The sequence below is a fragment of the Oncorhynchus keta genome, unplaced genomic scaffold (assembly GCF_023373465.1).
Source record: "Oncorhynchus keta strain PuntledgeMale-10-30-2019 unplaced genomic scaffold, Oket_V2 Un_contig_6096_pilon_pilon, whole genome shotgun sequence".
Lineage (NCBI taxonomy): Eukaryota > Metazoa > Chordata > Actinopteri > Salmoniformes > Salmonidae > Oncorhynchus > Oncorhynchus keta.
The window spans coordinates 1-24,581 of record NW_026288675.1 but is presented as its reverse complement, the minus strand read 5'-3'; the positions used below and the strand labels follow the sequence as shown (position 1 = coordinate 24,581).

At 45.0% G+C, this 24,581-nt stretch overlaps 3 long non-coding RNA genes and 1 pseudogene across 19 annotated transcripts; 1 reads left to right on the top strand and 3 right to left on the bottom strand.

Annotated features, from left to right (window-relative positions):
- The first annotated feature begins 208 nt into the window (after nt 1–208).
- LOC127925691 (uncharacterized) lies at nt 209–2,741 on the top strand. 3 transcript variants are annotated; one of them, XR_008121941.1, is made up of 4 exons: nt 209–708; nt 749–1,428; nt 1,588–1,827; nt 1,948–2,741. It is a non-coding gene; the product is annotated as an uncharacterized LOC127925691 (long non-coding RNA). The 3 variants fall into 3 exon arrangements; XR_008121942.1 differs by having other exon boundaries at nt 209–1,268; nt 1,309–1,428; XR_008121940.1 differs by having other exon boundaries at nt 209–1,428.
- Nucleotides 2,742–4,479: 1,738 nt separating this feature from the next.
- Nucleotides 4,480–20,704, bottom strand: LOC118374987 (XK-related protein 9-like; annotated as a pseudogene).
- Nucleotides 17,246–18,366, bottom strand: LOC127925692 (uncharacterized). Of its 7 annotated transcripts, none has more exons than XR_008121944.1 (4): nt 18,167–18,366; nt 18,028–18,124; nt 17,824–17,974; nt 17,246–17,682 (listed from the first exon to the last, which is right to left on the bottom strand). It is a non-coding gene; the product is annotated as an uncharacterized LOC127925692 (long non-coding RNA). The 7 variants fall into 7 exon arrangements; XR_008121947.1 differs by having other exon boundaries at nt 17,246–17,641; XR_008121945.1 differs by having other exon boundaries at nt 17,246–17,600; nt 17,865–17,974.
- A 2,732-nt stretch (nt 20,705–23,436) lies between the features above and the next one.
- LOC127925693 (uncharacterized) lies at nt 23,437–24,521 on the bottom strand. 9 transcript variants are annotated; one of them, XR_008121955.1, is made up of 4 exons: nt 24,488–24,521; nt 24,123–24,198; nt 23,785–24,036; nt 23,437–23,754 (listed from the first exon to the last, which is right to left on the bottom strand). It is a non-coding gene; the product is annotated as an uncharacterized LOC127925693 (long non-coding RNA). The 9 variants fall into 9 exon arrangements; XR_008121950.1 differs by lacking the exons at nt 24,123–24,198; nt 24,488–24,521 and adding an exon at nt 24,284–24,396 and having other exon boundaries at nt 23,785–24,057; XR_008121952.1 differs by lacking the exons at nt 24,123–24,198; nt 24,488–24,521 and adding an exon at nt 24,284–24,396 and having other exon boundaries at nt 23,813–24,057.
- Between the last annotated feature and the right edge of the window lie 60 nt (nt 24,522–24,581).

Here is a 24,581-nt window from a genome sequence, read left to right as displayed (position 1 = left end):
TCTCAGCAGAGAACTCTGACGTTGACAACAGCACCACTCTGTAATTTCCACTTCTGGCAGAGATACCTTAATGCTCTGTAATCTCCTGTGTGATCTCTCTCTCTCTAGTGCACTACTCCAGGCCCTGGACTGCACACAGTGACCATCTCAGATGATTGTAGTCGGCAGGTCTAAAAGGAATTCAGCCATGTTTTTTTTTTTTATTGTAGTCGGCAGGTATTTTTTTTTTTTTAAAGCTCTCTGCCCAGTGGGACTGCATTACATGAAGCTCATTCCGCTAGACAGGATGAACGGTGCCATAAAGCCGGGTCATTCCACTAGACAGGATGAACGGTGCCATAAAGCCGGGTCATTCCACTAGACAGGATGAACGGTGCCATAAAGCCGGGTCATTCCTCTAGACAGGATGAACGGTGCCATAAAGCCAGGTCATTCCACTAGACAGGATGAACGGTGCCATAAAGCCAGGTCATTCCACTAGACAGGATGAACGGTGCCATAAAGCCAGGTCATTCCACTAGACAGGATGAACGGTGCCATAAAGCCAGGTCATTCCACTAGACAGGATGAACGGTGCCATAAAGCCAGGTCATTCCACTAGACAGGATGAACGGTGCCATAAAGCCAGGTCATTCCACTAGACAGGATGAACGGTGCCATAAAGCCGGGTCATTCCACTAGACAGGATGAACGGTGTTATAAAGCCGGGTCATTCCACTAGACAGGATGAACGGTGCCATAAAGCCAGGTCATTCCACTAGACAGGATGAACGGTGCCATAAAGCCGGGTCATTCCACTAGACAGGATGAACGGTGCCATAAAGCCGGGTCATTCCACTAGACAGGATGAACGGTGCCATAAAGCCGGGTCATTCCACTAGACAGGATGAACGGTGCCATAAAGCCGGGTCATTCCACTAGACAGGATGAACGGTGCCATAAAGCCGGGTCATTCCTCTAGACAGGATGAACGGTGCCATAAAGCCAGGTCATTCCACTAGACAGGATGAACGGTGCCATAAAGCCAGGTCATTCCACTAGACAGGATGAACGGTGCCATAAAGCCAGGTCATTCCACTAGACAGGATGAACGGTGCCATAAAGCCAGGTCATTCCACTAGACAGGATGAACGGTGCCATAAAGCCAGGTCATTCCACTAGACAGGATGAACGGTGCCATAAAGCCAGGTCATTCCACTAGACAGGATGAACGGTGCCATAAAGCCGGGTCATTCCACTAGACAGGATGAACGGTGTTATAAAGCCGGGTCATTCCACTAGACAGGATGAACGGTGCCATAAAGCCAGGTCATTCCACTAGACAGGATGAACGGTGCCATAAAGCCGGGTCATTCCACTAGACAGGATGAACGGTGCCATAAAGCCGGGTCATTCCACTAGACAGGATGAACGGTGTTATAAAGCCGGGTCATTCCACTAGACAGGATGAACGGTGTTATAAGCCTGGTCATTCCACTAGACAGGATGAACGGTGCCATAAAGCCGGGTCATTCCACTAGACAGGATGAACGGTGTTATAAAGCCAGGTCATTCCACTAGACAGGATGAACGGTGCCATAAAGCCAGGTCATTCCACTAGACAGGATGAACGGTGCCATAAAGCCGGGTCATTCCACTAGACAGGATGAACGGTGTTATAAAGCCGGGTCATTCCACTAGACAGGATGAACGGTGCCATAAAGCCGGGTCATTCCACTAGACAGGATGAACGGTGTTATAAAGCCGGGTCATTCCACTAGACAGGATGAACGGTGCCATAAAGCCGGGTCATTCCACTAGACAGGATGAACGGTGTTATAAAGCCGGGTCATTCCACTAGACAGGATGAACGGTGCCATAAAGCCGGGTCATTCCACTAGACAGGATGAACTGTGCCATAAAGCCGGGTCATTCCACTAGACAGGATGAACGGTGCCATAAAGCCAGGTCATTCCACTAGACAGGATGAACGGTGCCATAAAGCCGGGTCATTCCACTAGACAGGATGAACGGTGTTATAAAGCCGGGTCATTCCACTAGACAGGATGAACGGTGCCATAAAGCCGGGTCATTCCACTAGACAGGATGAACGGTGTTATAAAGCCGGGTCATTCCACTAGACAGGATGAACGGTGCCATAAAGCCGGGTCATTCCACTAGACAGGATGAACGGTGTTATAAAGCCGGGTCATTCCACTAGACAGGATGAACGGTGTTATAAAGCCGGGTCATTCCACTAGACAGGATGAACGGTGTTATAAAGCCGGGTCATTCCACTAGACAGGATGAACGGTGCCATAAACCCGGGTCATTCCACTAGACAGGATGAACGGTGTTATAAAGCCGGGTCATTCCACTAGACAGGATGAACAGTGCCATAAAGCCGGGTCATTCCACTAGACAGGATGAACGGTGTTATAAAGCCGGGTCATTCCACTAGACAGGATGAATGGTGCCAGACAGGCATTATATGATTGAGGCCTGTGCTACTCAGAGTTCTGTAATCTTGAGTTAGGCGTTTGATTTTTACTTTCAGTTATTGTCCAGTTTATGTTCCCATAGTGCTCTAGTAAAAAAAAAGTAGTGTACTCTATTAGGAATAGCGTGTTATTATGGACGGTTCCTCACTGATACCTCCACCTCCTGAACCCTCCTGAACCCTCCTGATCCCTCCTGATCCCTTCTGATCCCTCCTGAACCCTCCTGATCCCTCCTGATCCCTCCTGATCCCTCCTGAACCCTCCTGATCCCTCCTGAACACTCCTGATCCCTCCTGATCCCTCCTGAACCCTCCTGATCCCTCCTGATCCCTCCTGAACCCTCCTGAACCCTCCTGATCCCTCCTGAACCCTCCTGAACCCTCCTGATCCCTCCTGATCCCTCCTGAACCCTCCTGATCCCTCCTGATCCCTCCTGAACCCTCCTGATCCCTCCTGATCCCTCCTGATCCCTCCTGAACCCTCCTGAACCCTCCTGAACCCTGTCTGGTCCATTCACTATAGTAGGCTGGTCTACTACAAACCATCTCTCTGCGTAAGAAAATGGCACCCTATTCCCTATATAAGTGCATTAATTTTGACCAGATCTCAGGGCTCTGGTCAAAAGTAGTGCACTGAATAGAGAATAGGGTGCCATTTGAGACGTCATCAGAGAGGCGCCCCTCAGCCAATGAAACCCGGTTTGTTATGATTAATTAGCATTGAAATGACCCTTACTAGTGTTGGGGGTATTTTTGAGCTGGTATTCATACAGTATGTCATCTATAATAATTAATAATAATAATGTAATAATTGTAATGATAAAAGGTAGTTATGCTACGTTTATATTTATTAAATATATTATATTTTAAAGTTTTAAAGTGCATTCACAGATAGTAAATATTACACACAACATCAGAATACTTATGAGGTTAAAAGACAGTTAAACTAGCAGAAACAGTGGAAAGTGTGTCAGAGATTAAAATAAATTAAACATCTTTCAGTTATTGGCAGGTCAGTAAAAGAGTCTTTAACATAATCAAAGAGAAAGTCCATAGTAACATCATCATAGCAACGGCAACGTCCATAGCAACGTCTTCCTGTTCACTTTACCCCAAAATGCTTGATGGCCATAGCCTGTAAAGAGAGACAACAGTGCCACCTAGTGTTCTCTGTTTTGCGTTGCACATCCTGAATCCACAGATAGGGGCTGTGTTTCACTAGTGTGAAGTGACTCCCTTATGTCCTCTCCTTCATCTCAGCTGAAGGGACCAGACCTGAAAGGTCAAACATCAGACTCCTTTTTAACTGTTCAGGTCTTTCAGGTCATTCAGGTCTTTCAGGTCTTTCAGGTCGTTCAGGTCTTTCATGTCATTCAGGTCATTCAGGTCTTTCAGGTCATTCAGGTCTTTCAGGTCATTCAGGTCTTTCATGTCATTCAGGTCATTCAGGTTTTTCAGGTCATTCAGGTCTTTCAGATCTTTCAGGTCTTTCAGGTCATTCAGGTCTTTCAGATCTTTCAGGTCTTTCAGGTCATTCAGGTCTTTCATGTCATTCAGGTCATTCAGGTCTTTCAGGTCATTCAGGTCTTTCAGATCTTTCAGGTCTTTCAGGTCATTCAGGTCTTTCATGTCATTCAGGTCATTCAGGTCTTTCAGGTCATTCAGGTCTTTCAGATCTTTCAGGTCTTTCAGGTCATTCAGGTCTTTCAGGTCATTCAGGTCTTTCATGTCATTCAGATCTTTCAGGTCTTTCAGGTCATTCAGGTCTTTCAGATCTTTCAGGTCTTTCAGGTCATTCAGGTCTTTCAGGTCATTCAGGTCTTTCAGGTCATTCAGGTCTTTCAGATCTTTCAGGTCTTTCAGGTCATTCAGGTCTTTCAGGTCATTCAGGTCTTTCAGATCTTTCATGTCATTCAGGTCATTCAGGTCTTTCAGATCTTTCAGGTTGTTCAGGTCATTCAGGTCGTTCAGGTCGTTCAGAGTGGTGCAGGAAACGAGGCTCAGAGCTGTAGGAAGTTCCTACCTCTCACCGTGTTGTCTGGCGTCTCTGTTTCTCTCTCCTGTCCCATGTGTCCATCCACCTCATCTGCCTGTAGACTCCTCCCTCTGGGGTGGCAGACATTATAATACAGGAGCAGACAGACCAGCCCTAGAACGGTCCCTCCAAATATCAGCAGAGTCACCGGCCAGAAGTACTCAGTAGCGTTAACCTCTGGCCTCACCAGAACCAGCAGCAAAGGACCAGAGAGGTTCACTAACGCAAAGAGAACGTAGTACACAGCCATCGGCCATCTGGTATCCTGTCCTTTCACGTTAAAGAAGGTGAATATGAGGACGACTCCCACGATGATCCGATAGAGCCTCTCTAGACCTTTAGACATGCAGAAATCAGTACGGACCCAATGGGCCCAGAGGGTTCCAGCCAGCCAGACGACAGCCATTCCCAGGGTACTGTAGGGGCTGAGGACGAGGAAGAGGCTGAGGCTGAGGATGTGAGCGGTGATGGTCAACAGCTTGTATAGGAGGTAGACGAAGGTAGGGAGGCCAGAAGGCATCTCTCGACCTGGGGATGTTATATTCATTATTATATATATATATATCACTATATGATCATATGATTATGTTATTATATATTATTATATGATATATTGTTATTATATTACCTGGGGTAAGGATCGACGGAGACACCGGCGGTAGTCCACTATAGCCCAGGCGATGTTGATGAATGAACCCACCATGCAGATGCCTGCACAGGGGAAGATGAGACACACATTAGAGAAGGATCTTGACAGACAGACATGTGAGAGACAGGCATGTAAGAGACAGACATGTGAGAGACAGGCATGTGAAAGACAGGCATGTGAAAGACAGACATGTGAGAGACAGACATGTGAAAGACAGACATGTGAAAGACAGGCATGTGAGAGACAGACATGTGAGAGACAGGCATGTGAGAGACAGACATGTGAGAGACAGGCATGTGAGAGACAGACATGTGAGAGACAGGCATGTGAGAGACAGACATGTGAGAGACAGACATGTGAAAGACAGACATGTGAAAGACAGACATGTGAGAGACAGACATGTGAAAGACAGGCATGTGAGAGACAGACATGTGAGAGACAGACATGTGAGAGACAGGCATGTGAAAGACAGGCATGTGAGAGTCAAGTTGTGGCAGTGCTGCAGTCTCTCTCGCTCTCTGTGCCTGTCTCTCACACATTCACAGTCTCTCTCTCGGTTGCTCTCTCTCTCTCTCTCTCTCTCTCTCTCTCTCTCTCTCTCTCTCTCTCTCTCTCTCTCTCTCTCTCTCTCTCTCTCTCTCTCTCTCTCTCTCTCTCTCTCTCTCTCTCTCTCTCTCTCTCTCTCTCTCTCTCTCTCTCTCTCTCTCTCTCTCTCTCTCTCTCTCGCGGTCTAGACAGAGCAGGTGAGTGCAGGCAGTCTAGACAGAGCAGGTGAGTGCAGGCAGTCTAGACAGAACAGGTGAGTGCAGGCAGTCTAGACAGAGCAGGTGAGTGCAGGCAGTCTAGACAGAACAGGTGAGTGCAGGCAGTCTAGACAGAGCAGGTGAGTGCAGGCAGTCTAGACAGAGCAGGTGAGTGCAGGCAGTCTAGACAGAGCAGGTGAGTGCAGGCAGTCTAGACAGAGCAGGTGAGTGCAGGCAGTCTAGACAGAACAGGTGAGTGCAGGCAGTCTAGACAGAACAGGTGAGTGCAGGCAGTCTAGACAGAGCAGGAGACTGCAGGCAGTATAGACAGAGCAGGTCAGTGCAGGCAGTCTAGACAGAGCAGGTGAGTGCAGGCAGTCTAGACAGAGCAGGAGACTGCAGGCAGTCTAGACAGAGCAGGAGACTGCAGGCAGTCTAGACAGAGCAGGTGAGTACAGGCAGTCTAGACAGAGCAGGAGACTGCAGGCAGTCTAGACAGAGCAGGTGAGTGCAGGCAGTCTAGACAGAGCAGGAGACTGCAAGCAGTCTAGACAGAGCAGGAGACTGCAGGCAGTCTAGACAGAGCAGGTGAGTGCAGGCAGTCTAGACAGAGCAGGAGACTGCAAGCAGTCTAGACAGAGCAGGAGACTGCAGGCAGTCTAGACAGAGCAGGAGGCTGCAGGCAGTCTAGACAGAGCAGGAGACTGCAGGCAGTCTAGACAGAACAGGTGAGTGCAGGCAGTCTAGACAGAGCAGGTGAGTGCAGGCAGTCTAGACAGAGCAGCAGACTGCAGGCAGTCTAGACAGAGCACGTCAGTGCAGGCAGTCTAGACAGAGCAGGAACAGGTAGGGTAGACAGAGCAGGAACAGGTAGGGTAGACATAACAGGTACAGGTAGGGGAGTGCAGGCAGTCTAGACAGAGCAGGAGGCTGCAGGCAGTCTAGACAGAACAGGTGAGTGCAGGCAGTCTAGACAGAGCAGGAGACTGCAGGCAGTCTAGACAGAACAGGTGAGTGCAGGCAGTCTAGACAGAGCAGGTGAGTGCAGGCAGTCTAGACAGAGCACGTCAGTGCAGGCAGTCTAGACAGAGCAGGTGAGTGCAGGCAGTCTAGACAGAGCAGGAGACTGCAGGCAGTCTAGACAGAGCAGGTGAGTGCAGGCAGTCTAGACAGAGCACGTCAGTGCAGGCAGTCTAGACAGAGCAGGTGAGTGCAGGCAGTCTAGACAGAGCAGGTCAGTGCAGGCAGTCTAGACAGAGCAGGTGAGTGCAGGCAGTCTAGACAGAGCAGGTGAGTGCAGGCAGTCTAGACAGAGCACGTCAGTGCAGGCAGTCTAGACAGAGCAGGTGAGTGCAGGCAGTCTAGACAGAGCACGTCAGTGCAGGCAGTCTAGACAGAGCAGGAGACTGCAGGCAGTCTAGACAGAGCAGGAGACTGCAGGCAGTCTAGACAGAGCAGGTAAAAGCAGGCAGTCTAGACAGAGCAGGTAAAAGCAGGCAGTCTAGACAGAACAGGTAAAAGCAGGCAGTCTAGACAGAACAGGTAAATACAGGTAGGGTAGACAGAACAGGAACAGGTAGAGTAGACAGAACAGGTACAGGTAGGGTAGACAGAGCAGGAACAGGTAGGGTAGACATAACAGGTACAGGTAGGGGAGTGCAGGCAGTCTAGACAGAGCAGGAGGCTGCAGGCAGTCTAGACAGAGCAGGAGACTGCAGGCAGTCTAGACAGAGCAGGTGAGTGCAGGCAGTCGAGACAGAGCAGGTCAGTGCAGGCAGTGTAGACATAGCAGGTAAAAGCAGGCAGTCTAGACAGAGCAGGTAAAAGCAGGCAGTCTAGACAGAGCAGGTAAAAGCAGGCAGTCTAGACAGAACAGGTAAAAGCAGGCAGTCTAGACAGAACAGGTAAATACAGGTAGGGTAGACAGAACAGGAACAGGTAGAGTAGACAGAACAGGTACAGGTAGGGTAGACAGAGCAGGAACAGGTAGGGTAGACATAACAGGTACAGGTAGGGGAGACAGAACAGGTGAATACAGGTAGAGTAGACAGAGCAGGTAAATACAGGTAGGGTAGACAGAACAGATAAATACAGGTAGAGTAGACAGTACAGGTGAATACAGGTAGGGTAGACAGAACAGGAACAGGTAGGGTAGACAGAACAGGTAAATACAGGTAAGGTCACAGAACAGGAACAGGTAAATACAGGTAGTGGAGACAGAACAGGAAAATACAGGTAGGGTAGACAGAACAGGAACAGGTAGGCTAGACAGAACAGGTAAATACAGGTAGGGTAAACAGAACAGGTAAATACAGGTAGGGTAAACAGAACAGGTAGGGTAGACAGAACAGGTGTATACAGATAGGGTAGACAGAACAGGTAAATACAGGTAGGGTAGACAGAACAGGTGTATACAGATAGGGTAGACAGAACAGGTAAATACAGGTAGGGTAGACAGAACAGGTGTATACAGGTAGGGTAAACAGAACAGGTAAATACAGGTAGGGTAGACAGAACAGGTGTATACAGGTAGGGTAAACAGAACAGGTAAATACAGGTAGGGTAGACAGAACAGGTGTATACAGATAGGGTAGACAGAACAGGTAAATACAGGTAGGGTAGACAGAACAGGTGTATACAGGTAGGGTAGATAGAACAGGTGTTTACAGGTAGGGTAGATAGAACAGGTGTATACAGGTAGGGTAGACAGAACAGGTGTATACAGGTAGGGTAGACATAACAGGTGTATACAGGTAGGGTAAACAGAACAGGTGTATACAGGTAGAGTAGACAGAACAGGTGTATACAGGTAGGGTAGACAGAACAGGTGTATACAGGTAGGGTAGACAGAACAGGTGTATACAGGTAGGGTAGACAGAACAGGTGTATACAGGTAGGGTAGACAGAACAGGTGTATACAGGTAGGGTAGACAGAACAGGTGTATACAGGTAGGGTAGACAGAACAGGTGTATACAGGTAGGGTAGACGGAACAGGTGTATACAATTAGGGTAGACAGAACAGGTGTATACAGGTAGAGTAGACAGAACAGGTGTATACAGGTAGGGTAGACAGAACAGGTGTATACAGGTAGGGTAGACAGAACAGGTGTATACAGGTAGGGTAGACAGAACAGGTGTATACAGGTAGGGTAGACAGAACAGGTGTATACAGGTAGGGTAGACAGAACAGGTGTATACAGGTAGGGTAGACAGAACAGGTGTATACAGGTAGGGTAGACGGAACAGGTGTATACAATTAGGGTAGACAGAACAGGTGTATACAGGTAGGGTAGACAGAACAGGTGTATACAGGTAGGGTAGACAGAACAGGTGTATACAGGTAGGGTAGACAGAACAGGTGTATACAGGTAGGGTAGACGGAACAGGTGTATACAGGTAGGGTAGACAGAACAGGTGTATACAGTTAGGGTAGACAGAACAGGAACAGGTAGGCTAGACAGAACAGGTAAATACAGGTAGGGTAAACAGAACAGGTGTATACAGATAGGGTAGACAGAACAGGTGTATACAGGTAGGGTAAACAGAACAGGTAAATACAGGTAGGGTAGACAGAACAGGTGTATACAGATAGGGTAGACAGAACAGGTAAATACAGGTAGGGTAGACAGAACAGGTGTATACAGGTAGGGTAGATAGAACAGGTGTTTACAGGTAGGGTAGATAGAACAGGTGTATACAGGTAGGGTAGACAGAACAGGTGTATACAGGTAGGGTAGACATAACAGGTGTATACAGGTAGGGTTAACAGAACAGGTGTATACAGGTAGGGTAGACAGAACAGGTGTATACAGGTAGAGTAGACAGAACAGGTAAAGACAGGTAGGGTAGACAGAACAGGTGTATACAGGTAGGGTAGACAGAACAGGTGTATACAGGTAGGGTAGACAGAACAGGTGTATACAGGTAGGGTAGACAGAACAGGTGTATACAGGTAGGGTAGACGGAACAGGTGTATACAATTAGGGTAGACAGAACAGGTGTATACAGGTAGGGTAGACAGAACAGGTGTATACAGGTAGGGTAGACAGAACAGGTGTATACAGGTCGGGTAAACAGAACAGGTGTATACAGGTAGAGTAGACAGAACAGGTAAAGACAGGTAGGGTAGACAGAACAGGTGTATACAGGTAGGGTAGACAGAGCAGGTGTATACAGGTAGGGTAGACGGAACAGGTGTATACAATTAGGGTAGACAGAACAGGTGTATACAGGTAGGGTAAACAGAACAGGTGTATACAGGTAGTGTAAACAGAACAGGTGTATACAGGTCGGGTAAACAGAACAGGTGTATACAGGTAGTGTAAACAGAACAGGTGTATACAGGTAGGGTAAACAGAACAGGTGTATACAGGTAGTGTAAACAGAACAGGTGTATACAGGTCGGGTAAACAGAACAGGTGTATACAGGTAGGGTAAACAGAACAGGTGTATACAGGTAGGGTAAACAGAACAGGTGTATACAGGTAGAGTAGACAGAACAGGTGTATACAGGTAGAGTAGACAGAACAGGTGTATACAGGTAGGGTAAACAGAACAGGTGTATACAGGTAGGGTAGACGGAACAGGTGTATACAGGTAGGGTAAACAGAACAGGTGTATACAGGTAGTGTAAACAGAACAGGTGTATACAGGTAGTGTAAACAGAACAGGTGTATACAGGTAGGGTAGACGGAACAGGTGTATACAGGTAGGGTAGACGGAACAGGTGTATACAGGTAGGGTAAACAGAACAGGTGTATACAGGTAGTGTAAACAGAACAGGTGTATACAGGTAGTGTAAACAGAACAGGTGTATACAGGTAGGGTAAACAGGACAGGTGTATACAGGTAGGGTAAACAGAACAGGTGTATACAGGTAGGGTAAACAGAACAGGTGTATACAGGTAGGGTAAACAGAACAGGTGTATACAGGTAGGGTAAACAGGACAGGTGTATACAGGTAGGGTAAACAGAACAGGTGTATACAGGTAGGGTAAACAGAACAGGTGTATACAGGTAGGGTAAACAGAACAGGTGTATACAGGTAGGGTAAACAGAACAGGTGTATACAGGTAGGGTAAACAGGACAGGTGTATACAGGTAGTGTAAACAGAACAGGTGTATACAGGTAGTGTAAACAGAACAGGTGTATACAGGTAGGGTAAACAGAACAGGTGTATACAGGTAGGGTAAACAGGACAGGTGTATACAGGTAGGGTAAACAGAACAGGTGTATACAGGTAGGGTAAACAGGACAGGTGTATACAGGTAGGGTAAACAGAACAGGTGTATACAGGTAGGGTAAACAGAACAGGTGTATACAGGTAGGGTAAACAGAACAGGTGTATACAGGTAGGGTAAACAGAAGAGGTGTATACAGGTAGTGTAAACAGAACAGGTGTATACAGGTAGGGTAAACAGAACAGGTGTATACAGGTAGGGTAAACAGAACAGGTGTATACAGGTAGGGTAAACAGAACAGGTGTATACAGGTAGTGTAAACAGAACAGGTGTATACAGGTAGGGTAAACAGAACAGGTGTATACAGGTAGGGTAAACAGGACAGGTGTATACAGGTAGGGTAAACAGAACAGGTGTATACAGGTAGGGTAAACAGAACAGGTGTATACAGGTAGGGTAAACAGAACAGGTGTATACAGGTAGTGTAAACAGAACAGGTGTATACAGGTAGGGTAAACAGAACAGGTGTATACAGGTAGGGTAGACAGAACAGGTGTATACAGGTAGTGTAAACAGAACAGGTGTATACAGGTAGGGTAGACAGAACAGGTGTATACAGGTAGAGTAGACAGAACAGGTGTATACAGGTAGGGTAGACAGAACAGGTGTATACAGGTAGGGTAGACAGAACAGGTGTATACAGGTAGGGTAGACAGAACAGGTGTATACAGGTAGGGTAGACAGAACAGGTGTATACAGGTAGAGTAGACAGAACAGGTGTATACAGGTAGGGTAGACAGAACAGGTGTATACAGGTAGTGTAAACAGAACAGGTGTATACAGGTAGGGTAAACAGAACAGGTGTATACAGGTAGGGTAAACAGAACAGGTGTATACAGGTAGGGTAAACAGAACAGGTGTATACAGGTAGAGTAGACAGAACAGGTGTATACAGGTAGGGTAAACAGAACAGGTGTATACAGGTAGGGTAAACAGAACAGGTGTATACAGGTAGAGTAGACAGAACAGGTGTATACAGGTAGGGTAAACAGAACAGGTGTATACAGGTAGAGTAGACAGAACAGGTGTATACAGGTAGGGTAAACAGAACAGGTGTATACAGGTAGAGTAGACAGAACAGGTGTATACAGGTAGGGTAGACAGAACAGGTGTATACAGGTAGAGTAGACAGAACAGGTGTATACAGGTAGGGTAGACAGAACAGGTGTATACAGGTAGAGTAGACAGAACAGGTGTATACAGGTAGGGTAAACAGAACAGGTGTATACACTGTATTTTTTTGTGAAGAATCAACAACAAGTGGGACACAATCATGAAGTGGAATGACATTTATTGGATATTTCAAACTTTTTAACAAATCAAAACTGAAAAATTGGGCGTTAAGTTAATACTTTGTAGTGCCACCTTTTTGCTGCGATTACAGCTGTAAGTCGCTTGGGGTATGTCTCTATCAGTTTTGCACATCGAGAGACTGAATTTTTTTTCCTCCTTGCAAAACAGCTGGAGCTCAGTGAGGTTGGATGGTTGGATGGAGAGCATTTGTGAACAGCAGTTTTCAGTTCTTTCCACAGATTCTCGATTGGATTCAGGTCTGGACTTTGACTTGGCCATTCTAACACCTGGATATGTTTATTTATTTATCAACTAGCCTACCTGGTTAAATAAAGGTGTTCTCAACTGGCCTACCTGGTTAAATAAAGGTGTTCTCAACTGGCCTACCTGGTTAAATAAAGGTGTTCTCAACTAGCCTACCTGGTTAAATAAAGGTGTTCTCAACTAGCCTACCTGGTTAAATAAAGGTGTTCTCAACTGGCCTACCTGGTTAAATAAAGGTGTTCTCAACTAGCCTACCTGGTTAAATAAAGGTGTTCTCAACTGGCCTACCTGGTTAAATAAAGGTGTTCTCAACTGGCCTACCTGGTTAAATAAAGGTGTTCTCAACTAGCCTACCTGGTTAATGAAGGTGTTCTCAACTAGCCTACCTGGTTAAATAAAGGTGTTCTCAACTAGCCTACCTGGTTAAATAAAGGTGTTCTCAACTAGCCTACCTGGTTAAATAAAGGTGTTCTCAACTGGCCTACCTGGTTAAATAAAGGTGTTCTCAACTAGCCTACCTGGTTAAATAAAGGTGTTCTCAACTAGCCTACCTGGTTAAATAAAGGTGTTCTCAACTGGCCTACCTGGTTAAATAAAGGTGTTCTCAACTAGCCTACCTGGTTAAATAAAGGTGTTCTCAACTGGCCTACCTGGTTAAATAAAGGTGTTCTCAACTGGCCTACCTGGTTAAATAAAGGTGTTCTCAACTAGCCTACCTGGTTAATGAAGGTGTTCTCAACTAGCCTACCTGGTTAAATAAAGGTGTTCTCAACTAGCCTACCTGGTTAAATAAAGGTGTTCTCAACTAGCCTACCTGGTTAAATAAAGGTGTTCTCAACTAGCCTACCTGGTTAATGAAGGTGTTCTCAACTGGCCTACCTGGTTAATGAAGGTGTTCTCAACTGGCCTACCTGGTTAATGAAGGTGTACTCAACTAGCCTACCTGGTTAATGAAGGTGTTCTCAACTAGCCTACCTGGTTAAATAAAGGTGTTCTCAACTAGCCTACCTGGTTAAATAAAGGTGTTCTCAACTAGCCTACCTGGTTAAATAAAGGTGTTCTCAACTAGCCTACCTGGTTAATGAAGGTGTTCTCAACTAGCCTACCTGGTTAAATAAAGGTGTTCTCAACTAGCCTACCTGGTTAAATAAAGGTGTTCTCAACTAGCCTACCTGGTTAATGAAGGTGTTCTCAACTGGCCTACCTGGTTAATGAAGGTGTACTCAACTAGCCTACCTGGTTAATAAAGGTGTTCTCAACTAGCCTACCTGGTTAAATAAACTAAAGGGGAAATAAAAATTATACAACTTGATTGGAGTCCACCTGTGGTAAATTCAAAATATTGGACATGATTTGGAAAGGCACACACCTGTCAATTCATGGTCTCACAGTTGGCAGTGCATGTCAGAGCAAAAACCAAGCCATGAGGTCGAAGAAATTGTCCGTAGAGCTCCGAGACAGGATTGTGTCGAGGCACAGATCTGGGAAAATGTACCAAAAAATGTCTGCAGCATTGAAGGTCCCCAAGAACATAGTGGTCTCCATCATTCTTTAATGGAAGAAATGTTGCTCCAAACTGAGGGAGAAGGGCCTTGGTCAGGGAGGTGACCAAGAACCTGATGGTCACTCTGACAGAACTCCAGAGTTCCTCTCTGGAGATGGGAAAACCTTCCAGAAGGACAACCATCTCTGCAGCTCTCCATCAATCAGGAATTTATTGTAGTGGCCAGACGGAAGCCACTCCTCAGTTAAAGGCACATGACACATGACAGCGCGCTTGAGTTTGCCAATAGGCTCCTAAAGGACTCTGATACCATGAGAAACAAGATTATCTGGTCTGATGAAGAGACTAGTCAGGTTTGAGAGAAAGATGAAAGGAGCAAAGTACCGAGAGATCCTTGATGAAACCTGCTCCAGGTTGCTCAGGACCTCAGACTGGAGTGAAGGTTCACCTTCCAACAGGACAACGACCCAAAACACACAGCCAAGACAAGGGAGGAGTGGCTTCGGGACAAGTCTCTGAATGTCCTTGAGTGGCCCAGCCAGAGCCCGGACTTGAACCCGATCGAACATCTCTGGAGAGACCTGAAAATAGCTCTGCAGCAACGCTCCCCATCCAACCTCCCCAAATAGAGGTGCTGCTTGTAGCGTCATACTCAATAAAACTCGAGGCTGTAATCGCTGCCAAAGGTGCTTCAACAAAGTACTGAGTAAAGAGTCTGAATACTTATGTAAATGTTTCATTTGCAAAAATATCTTTAAAAAACGTTTTTGCTTTGTCATTATGGGGTATTGGGATGTTATTATGGGATATTGTCTGCAGATTGATGAGGGAAACAAACTATTTAATCCATTTTAGAATAAGGCTGTAACGTAACAAAATGTGGAAAAAGTCAAGTGGTCTGAATACTTTCCAAAATGTACACAAAAATATATATTTTTTTTTTCAATCAATTTAATACCTCATTACTCCATTTATTACTTGTCTGTGCCAGTAAAATATTTTATATTATATAATTCTGTCAATATCTGATGGATTTTATAACAAATCTAAAAGTTTGGAGAATCTTCAACTGTTGCCTTTATAAGTTTTAAAAACCTTGTTTTTTAAAACCTTTTGTCAATTCTGATGATCGTTGCTACTCACGTTGTAGTATGGACCTGTGTCCGTGGCCCAGCATAATGTAGAGTTGGAGGACTAGCTGTGAACGCTCTCAAGAAACGTCTCAAACAGTTTGAGCATGCTCAGATCAGTCGCCGGCCAAACAGTGCCAGGTGCACATCTCTGGGACATTCAACAGGCCCAAGAGGCTTGGAGAAAACAGCCCTGTATCCCACCTTCAACAGGTCATGGTACCTAACAAAAAGAGAGATGTGAATTGGTATAGAAACAGACAGATAAAACAGACAGACAGACAGACAGACAGACAGACAGACAGACAGACAGACAGACAGACAGACAGACAGACTGAACGCATCGACTCAGTACTGGTACTCACTGTATATAGCCTAGTTATCATTACTCATTGACTCAGTACTTGTACTCACTGTATATAGCCTAGTTATCATTACTCATTGACTCAGTACTGGTACTCACTGTATATAGCCTGGTTATCATTACTCATTGACTCAGTACTGGTACTCACTGTATATAGCCTAGTTATCATTACTCATAGACTCAGTACTGGTACTCACTGTATATAGCCTAGTTATCATTACTCATTGACTCCGTACTGGTACTCACTGTATATAGCCTGGTTATCATTACTCATTGACTCAGTACTGGTACTCACTGTATATAGCCTGGTTATCATTACTCATTGACTCAGTACTGGTACTCACTGTATATAGCCTAATTATCATTACTCATTGACTCAGTACTGTTGCTCACTGTATATAGCCTAGTTACCATTACTCATTGACTCAGTACTGGTACTCACTGTATATAGCCTAGTTACCATTACTCATTGACTCAGTACTGGTACTCACTGTATATAGCCTAGTTATCATTACTCATTGACTCAGTACTGGTACTCACTGTATATAGCCTAGTTAACATTACTCATTGAATCAGTACTTGTACTCACTGTATATAGCCTAGTTATCATTACTCATTGACTTAGTACTGGTACTCACTGTATATAGCCTGGTTATCATTACTCATTGTGTATTTATTCCTCGTTATTATGTTTCTATGTTTCTCTCTGTATCGTTGAGAAGGTCCGTAATTGAGCATTCCACTGTTAATCTACACCTGTTGTTGACGAAGCATGTGACCATAAACAGTTTGATTTGATTTGATTAACAAAGCGAGAGAGATGTGTAAACATTTGGAGACAAAATATAATTTACATAAAAAGTACAACTTATAAATGAGCTTAGTTCAACTATTGTACCCCTTCAGAACCCACAACATATGCGTGTTTCACTGCAATGTTTGGAAACTAAGTACATGTGAACCAACCCTATGCAGTCTCAAAACGTGGTTAACACTCTAACTTTGATATCATGGATGGTCAGTCCTTGCATCCCATAGATCTGTATATTGATTTGAGAGTGTTGACATTTCTCCAGGCTCATCCCTCAGCTTTTTACCCAAACAGTGGTGTGGAGGACATTTTGTTATTGTTTAAACAGCTGATTGACTCTTTAAGTGACTTGTTGCAAAGAGGATGCATGTTTTGGAATATTTGTATTCTGTAAAGGCTTCCTTCTTTTCACTCTGTCGATTATGTTAGTATTGTAGAGTAACTACAACGTTGTTGATCCATCCTCAGTTTTCTCCCATCGCACATTCTCAATTATCACAGCCATTAAACTCTGTAACTGTTTTAAAGTCACCATTGGCCTCGTGGTGAAATCCCTGAGTGGTTTCCTTCCTCTCCGGCAACTGAGTTAGGAAGGAGGCCTGTATCTTTGTAGTGGCTGGGTGTATTGATATACCATCCAAAGTGTGATTGATAACTTCACCATGCTCAAAGGGGTTCCCGTTTTCCTATTTTTTTTTCTACCTCTACCAACCGGTGCCCTTCATTGCAAAGCATTGAAAAACCTCCCTGGTCTTTGTGATTAAATCTGTGCTTGAAACTCACAACTCAAATGAGGGACCTTACAGATAATTGTATGTGTGGGGTACAGAGATGAGGGACCTTACAGATAATTGTATGTGTGGGGTACAGAGATGAGGGACCTTACAGATAATTGTATGTGTGGGGTACAGAGATGAGGGACCTTACAGATAATTGTATGTGTGGGGTACAGAGATGAGGGACCTTACAGATAATTGTATGTGTGGGGTACAGAGATGAGGGACCTTACAGATAATTGTATGTGTGGGGTACAGAGATGAGGGACCTTACAGATAATTGTATGTGTGGGGTACAGAGATGAGGGACCTTACAGATAATGGTATGTGTGGGGTACAGAGATGAGGGACCTTTCAGATAATTGTATGTGTGGGGTACAGAGATGAGGGACCTTACAGATAATTGTATGTGTGGGGGGTACAGAGATGAGGGACCTTACAGATAATTGTATGTGTGGGGGGTACAGAGATGAGGGACCTTACAGATAATTGTATGTGTGGGGTACAGAGATGTGTGGGGGTACAGAGATGACCTTACAGATAATTGTATGTGTGGGGTACAGAGATGAGGGACCTTACAGATAATTGTATGTGTGGGGTACAGAGATGAGGGACCTTACAGATAATTGTATGTGTGGGGTACAGAGATGAGGGACCTTACAGATAATTGTATGTGTGGGGTACCTTAGATAATTGTATGAGAGATGACCTTTCAGATAATTGTATGTGTGGGGTACAGAGATGAGGGACCTTACAGATAATTGTATGTGTGGGGGTACAGAGATGAGGGACCTTACAGATAATTGTATGTGTGGGGGTACAGAGATGAGGGACCTTACAGATAATTGTATGTGTGGGGGTACAGAGATGAGGTACCTTACAGATAATTGTATGTGTGGGGTACAGAGATGAGGGACCTTACAGATAATTGTATGTGTGGGGTACAGAGATGAGGGACCTTACAGATAATTGTATGTGTGGGGTACAGAGATGAGGGACCTTACAGATAATTGTATGTGTGGGGTACAGAGATGAGGGACCTTACAGATAATTGTATGTGTGGGGTACAGAGATGAGGTAATCATTCAAACATCATGTTAAACACTTTTATTGCACACTGAGTGAGTCCATGCAACTTATTACATGACTTGTTAAGCACATGTCTACTCCTGAACTTATTTAGGCTCCTTACCATAACAAAGAGGTTGAGTATTTATCGACTCAAGACATTTCAGCTTTTACATTTTTAATTAATTTGTAAAAATGTCTAAAAACATTATTCTACTTAGACATTATGGGGGTTTTGTGTGTAGATCAGTGACACAAAATCTCAATTGTATCCATTTTAAATTCAGACTATAACACAACACACTATGGAAAAAGTCAAGGGATGTGAACACTTTCGGAAGGCGCGTTAGAGACAGACAGAAAGACGATAATGAGGTATTTACAGTCTGCACATAACATTACCACTATGCCCAAGGAACATACTTGAGATGCCATTAATTTTACCTGAAGAATGTCGACAACTCCCTGAGAATGACAGATGATGTGTAAAGACAGAGAGAATATAAGGACTGTTGACAACTCCCTCGCACTTTCTGAGAATGACAGATGATGTGTAAAGACAGAGAGAATATAAGGACTGTTGACAACTCCCTCGCACTTCCTGAGAATGACAGATGATGTGTAAAGACAGAGAATATAAGGACTGTTGACAACTCCCTCGCACTTCCTGAGAATGACAGATGATGTGTAAAGACAGAGAGAATATAAGGACTGTTGACAAGTCCCTCGCACTTCCTGAGAATGACAGATGATGTGTAAAGACAGAGAGAATATAAGGACTGTTGACAACTCCCTCGCACTTCCTGAGAATGCCAGATGATGTGTAAAGACAGAGAGAATATAAGGACTGTTGACAACTCTCTCTCACTTCCTGAGAATGACAGATGATGTGTAAAGACAGAGAGAAAATAAGGACTGTTGACAACTCTCTCGCACTTCCTGAGAATGACAGATTATGTGTAAAGACAGAGAGAAAATAAGAGACTGTTGACAACTCTCTCGCACTTCCTGAGAATGACAGATTATGTGTAAAGACAGAGAATATAAGGACTGTTGACAACTCCCTCGCACTTCCTGAGAATGACAGATGATGTGTAAAGACAGAGAGAATATAAGGACTGTTGACAAGTCCCTCGCACTTCCTAAGAATGACAGATGATGTGTAAAGACAGAGAGAATATAAGGACTATTGACAACTCTCTCTCACTTCCTGAGAATGACAGATGATGTGTAAAGAATATTAGGACATGGAGTTTCATTCCCATGCAAGAGAACACACTCTTATCTGTCATTGAACTTGTCTTTGTGTTAAATAAGTCTGACTTTATAACACTAACCTGCATCTAAAGATCTGATTTCAAAAGATACCAGGATACAAAGGCTAAATAACTGTCAAAGATGAAAATACTTTCGGATGATTTCGCCATCCCCTCGGGAAAGTGTACCATCGTGTGTATATGTTGTGAACATGTCAATCTAACGTCACTGTGAATTTGAGAATAAATATAATATTCGATATTCATATATGTCACCTAATACCTTCACGTACCTGGTGAAGATGCCCGTCTGCATGACATGGAGTCCAATCAGTCCTCCTCTATTCATCTCACATATCAGCCCATCTCCACCTGGGTTAGCAAGGGGTTTTCTCATGTCATCTCTGTACCAGGTGTAGCTGAAGACCTGTGTGGCTGCTGAGCCAACCACCACGAACAGTAAAGTCAGCCCAGCCCAGACCAGGTCTCCGACCAGGAAGTAATTCACTGCTAGTCCAACATCTGTCACAATGTCCACCAGGTAAAAGCCCAGTCCGATGACGGTACAGATCCATCGCGTTTTAGTGAACTCCGAGTCTGTTTGAAGCATGTTTTGCTGCTCAGTTTTCACTCAATGGCAAATAAGTCGCTAAGTCAATGACTAAAGTGAAAATTCTGTCAATGTAAATCTTCTGGGTGATTGATTGAGCTTGTTTTTTTTTGGGGGGGGGGGGTTGTTGGTTCTGTTACTTATTTGCATAGTTGCTATGGGGAGGAATGGTTTGTCCTTTAATCACGCGAAGTTGCCTGCCTCCCATATGATCAACACTTTCCGTCAGGTGTGGGATTTCCGAGATTATACTGTCCACGAGAACGTTTGAGAACATCTCAGTACCCTGTAAAAGAAGACTACAGAATTATTTTAGGAGCAGAAATCAGACGCATCATAAATACAATTTTAGTCACATGCATAAATGATGTTTAAACCATTCAACTATTCACATATAAATAAAACAGTCCATACAGTCCATACATTGCTGTGACTGTACTTGAGCTCGGATGATGTGTCCTGTTTCTCTGATTTCACATTACCCTTGCCTTCTCTTCTCTCATCGTAAACTCTGATAATGAACTGCTGACGGGGTGGCAGGCAGCCTAGCAGTTAAGAGCATTGGGCCAGTAACCGAAAGTTCACTGGTTTGTATCCCCCTGAGCAAAGCAATTCTTTATTTATTTATTTTTAGGCAAGTTGAGAACAAGTTCTCATTTACAACTCCGACCTGGCCAAGATAAAGCACAGCAGATCGACACATACAACAACACAGAGTTACACATGGAATAAACAAAACATACAGTCAATAACACAGTAGAAAAAAGAAAAGTCTATATACAGTGAGTGGAAATGAGGTAGGATAAGGGAGGTAAGGAAATAAATAGGCAATGGTGGCGAAGTAATTACAATATAGCAATTAAACACTGGAATGGTAGATGTGCAGAAGATGAATGTGCAAGTAGAGATACTGGGGTGCAAAGGATCAAGATAAATAAATAATACAGTATGGGGATGAGGTAGGTAGATAGATGGGCTGTTTACAGATGGGCTGTGTACAGGTGCAGTGATCTGTGAGCTGCTCTGACAGCTGGTGCTTAAAGCTAGTGAGGGAGATGTGAGTCTCCAGCTTCAGAGCTTTTTGCAGTTTGTTCCAGTCATTGGCAGCAGAGAACTGGAAGGAAAGACGACCAAAGGGGGAATTGGCTTTGGGGGTGACCAGTGAGATATACCTGCTGGAGCGCGTGATACAGGTGGGTGCTGCTATGGTGACCAGTGAGCTGGTCCACTTAACCCTAATGCTCCTGTAAGTCACTCAGTTAATGAAATAGCAGAGCTCACAACAGCCAATCCGTTTCATCTAACAGGTGAGTAGAGAACACACAGCCAATCAGGTTCATCTAACAGGTGAGCAGAGCACACACAGCCAATCAGGTTCATCTAACAGGTGAGTAGAGCACACACAGCCAATCAGTTTCATCTAACAGGTGAGTAGAGCAGCCAATCAGGTTCATCTAACAGGTGAGTAGAGCACACACAGTTTTCCAATCAGGTTCATCTAACAGGTGAGTAGAGCACACAGCCAATCAGGTTGGTTCATCTAACAGGTGAGTAGAGCACACAACAGCCAATCAATCTAACAGGTGAGAGCACACAGCCAATCAGGTCATCTAACAGGTGAGTAGAGCACACACAGCCAATCAGGTTGGTTCATCAACAGGTGAGTAGAGCACACAACAGCCAATCAGTAAACAGGTGAGTAGAGCACACACAGCCAATCAGGTTAATCTAACAGGTTCATCAGGTAACAGGTGAGTAGAGCACACACAGCCAATCAGTTTCATCTAACAGGTGAGTAGAGCACACACAGCCAATCAGGTTGGTTCATCTAACAGGTGAGTAGAGCACTCACAGCCAATCAGTTTCATCTAACAGGTGAGTAGAGCACACACAGCCAATCAGTTTCATCTAACAGGTGAGTAGAGCACACACAGCCAATCAGGTTGGTTCATCTAACAGGTGAGTAGAGCACTCACAGCCAATCAGTTTCATCTAACAGGTGAGTAGAGCACACACAGCCAATCAGGTTCATCTAACAGGTGAGCACTCTCTCCCTGTCCTGAACAATTCCATAACCTACTGTAGCAACTAGTTCTGTTGGATGTGTCATTTTTTCAAACTAAAGCCTTTGCAAACAATCCCAACAACCACATGGCAAGTTATTCTGAATTCAAGGTCAAGAGTCTAAGGGCCGAGGGATGAGGTTCTACTACGGTGACATATGTCATTGTCACGACTTCCGCCGAATTCGGTCCCCCTCCTTGTTCGGGGCGGCGTTCGGTGGTCGACGTCACCGGGCCTTCTAGCCATCGCCGATCCACTTTTTCCATTTTCCATTTGTTTTGTCTTTGTCTTACACACCTGGTTTCAATTCCCCCAATTACTTGTGCATTATTTAACCCTCTGTTCCCCCATGTCTGTTTGTGAGTAATTGTTTGTATGTAGTAGGGTCCGTTAATGTGGGCTCGCTTTTTTGTATATGTTGAGTAAAGTATGTTTATTTACTCATATCTGCTGTCCTGCTGTCACGACCTCTGCCGAAGTCAAAGCCTCTCCTTGTTCGGGCGGTGCTCGGCAGTCGACGTCACCGGTCTTCTAGCCATCATTGATCCATTTTTCATTTTCCATTGGTTTTGTCTTGTCTTCCCACACACCTGGTTTCAATCCCATTCATTACCCGTTGTGTATTTAACCCTCTGTTTCCCCTCATGTCAGAGATTGTTTGTTATTTCAGTGTCGTGTTGTTTTGTATTGGTGCGCGGCAGGTCCTCGTACCCACTTTGTTTATTGTTTACATTTAGTGTTTGGAGTTATGTTTTGTTTATTGTTTACATTTAGTGTTTGGAGTTATGTTTTGTTTATTGTTTACATTTAGTGTTTGGAGTTATGTTTTGTTTATTGTTATAAATACATTACACTAGTGTTCTCCTGCGCCTGAGTATATGTTTTGACACTTTATTGTTATACACACCACTTTGACACCATGTTTGGAGTTATACACACCACTCTGTTTACACACCACTGTTTATTGTGCCATCTATACACACCACTCTGAAACCTACTCTATTACACTCAGTTTGGCCATTCTCCACCTGCGCCTGCCACCTTACACACCACTCTGACACCTACCTATACACACCACTCTGACACCTGCCATCTATACACACCACTGACACCTGACATACCACCACTCTGACACCTACCTACACACCACTCTGACACCTGCCATCTATACACACCACTCTGACACCTGCCACCTATACACACCACTCTGACACCTGCCACCTATACACACCACTCTGACACCTGCCATCTATACACACCACTCTGACACCTGCCACCTATACACACCACTCTGACACCTGCCACCTATACACACCACTCTGACACCTGCCATCTATACACACCACTCTGACACCTGCCACCTATACACACCACTCTGACACCTGCCACCTATACACACCACTCTGACACCTGCCATCTATACACACCACTCTGACACCTGCCATCTATACACACCACTCTGACACCTGCCTATACCATACACACCACTCTGACACCTGCCATCTATACACACCACTCTGACACCTGCCACCTATACACACCACTCTGACACCTGCCACCTATACACACCACTCTGACACCTGCCACCTATACACACCACTCTGACACCTGCCACCTATACACACCACTCTGACACCTGCCACCTATACACACCACTCTGACACCTGCCACCTATACACACCACTCTGACACCTGCCATCTATACACACCACTCTGACACCTGCCACCTATACACACCACTCTGACACCTGCCATCTATACACACCACTCTGACACCACACTATACACACCACTCTGACACCTGCCACCTATACTATACACACCACTCTGACACCTGCCACCTATACACACCACTCTGACACCTGCCACCTATACACACCACTCTGACACCTGCCACCTATACACACCACCTCTGACACCTGCCATCTATGCACACCACTCTGACACCTGCCACCTATACACACCACTCTGACACCTGCCATCTATACACACCACCTGACACCTGCCACCTATACACACCACTCTGACACCTGCCATCTATACACACCACTCTGACACCTGCCACCCATACACACCACTCTGACACCTGCCACCTATACACACCACTCTGACACCTACACACCACTCTGACACCTGCCATCTATACACACCACTCTGACACCTGCCATCACACCACTACACCTGCCATCTATACACCACTCTGACACCTGCCACCTATACACACCACTCTGACACCTGCCATCTATACACACCACTCTGACACCTACCTATACACACCACTCTGACACCTGCC